Source organism: Pongo pygmaeus, chromosome 9, assembly GCF_028885625.2.
Source record: "Pongo pygmaeus isolate AG05252 chromosome 9, NHGRI_mPonPyg2-v2.0_pri, whole genome shotgun sequence".
Taxonomy (NCBI): domain Eukaryota; kingdom Metazoa; phylum Chordata; class Mammalia; order Primates; family Hominidae; genus Pongo; species Pongo pygmaeus.
In genome coordinates, this window is record NC_072382.2 from 78,999,482 (window position 1) to 79,000,943 (window position 1,462).

The window sequence follows — 1,462 nt, forward strand, 5'->3', positions numbered from 1 at the left end:
AAGACCAGCCTGGTCAATGTGATGAAACTTATATTTCTTTTTTTTTTTTTTTTTTTTTTTTTGAGACAGAGTCTCGCTCTGTTGCCCAGGCTGGACTGCAGTGGCACAATCTCAGCTCACTACAAGCTCTGCCTCCTGGGTTCGCGCCATTCTCCTGCCTCAACCTCCCGAGTAGCTAAGACTACAGGCGCCCGCCACCATGCCTGGCTAATTTTTTGTATTTTTAGTAGAGACGGGGTTTCACCATGTTAGCCAGGATGGTCTCGATCTCCTGACCTCATGATCCACCCACCTCGGCCTCCCAAAGTGCTGGGATTACCGGCGTGAGCCACCGTGCCCAGCCAACTTATATTTCTTGTCTCTACAAGAAATACAAAAATTAGCTGGACTTGCTGGCACATGCCTGTAGTCCCAGCTACTCGGGAAGGCTGAGGCGGGAGAATCCTTTGAGCCTGGGAGGTTGAGGCTACAGCGAGCTGTGATTATGCCACTGTACTCCAGCCTGGGTGACAGAGTGAGATCTTGACTCAAAAAAACAAAACAGGCCAGGTGCAGTGGCTCACGCCTATAATCCCAACACTTTGGGAGGCCGAGGCAGGCGGATCACCTGAGGTCAGGAGTTCCAGACCAGCCTGGCCAACATGGTGAAACCCCGTCTCTACTAAAAATACAAAAATTAGCTGGGTGTGATGGCTCATGCCTGTAATCCCAGCTACTCGGGAGGCTGAGGCAGGAGAATCACTTGAACCTAGGAGGCAGAGGTTGCAGTGAGCTGAGATTGCGCCACTGCACTCCAGCCTGGGCGACAGAGTGAGACTCCGTTTCAAAACCAAAAACAAACAAAAAAATAAAATAATAAAATAAAAACAAAACAAAAATACAAGTCACCAAAGCAAGGTAACAGGCACCTGCAGTCTGAGCTAATGAGGAAGCTGAAGTGGGAGGATGGTTTGAGCCTTAGAGCTCGAGACCGGCCTAGGCAACATCGTGAGACTTCATCTCAAAAAATAAAGAAAAAAATACCATGGCATGTAAAAACAACATTGAAAGGGATGAGTGTGGTAGGCACAATAATGGCCCCCAAAGATGTCCCCTTCCTAATTCCTGGAACCTGTAAATGTTAGGTTACATGGCAAAGGGAAATTAAGGGGGCAGATGGAGTTAAGATTGCTAATCAGCTGACCTTAAGATGGAAAGATTATCCTGAATTATCCAGCAGTGCCCAATGAAACTGGAAGAGGGAGAACCAGAGAGAGGCGGCATGAAAAGGTGTTCCTGGCTTTGAACACAGAGGAAGAGATTACAAGCCAAAGAGTGCAGGCAGCCTCTAGGAGCCAGAAAAGACAAGGAACGAATTCTCCCCAGAGCCTCCAGAAAGGACGGCAGCCCTGCTGACCCCTTGATTTTATGCTGGTGAGACCCATGTTGGATTTCTGACCTCCAGGATTATAAGGTAATAAGT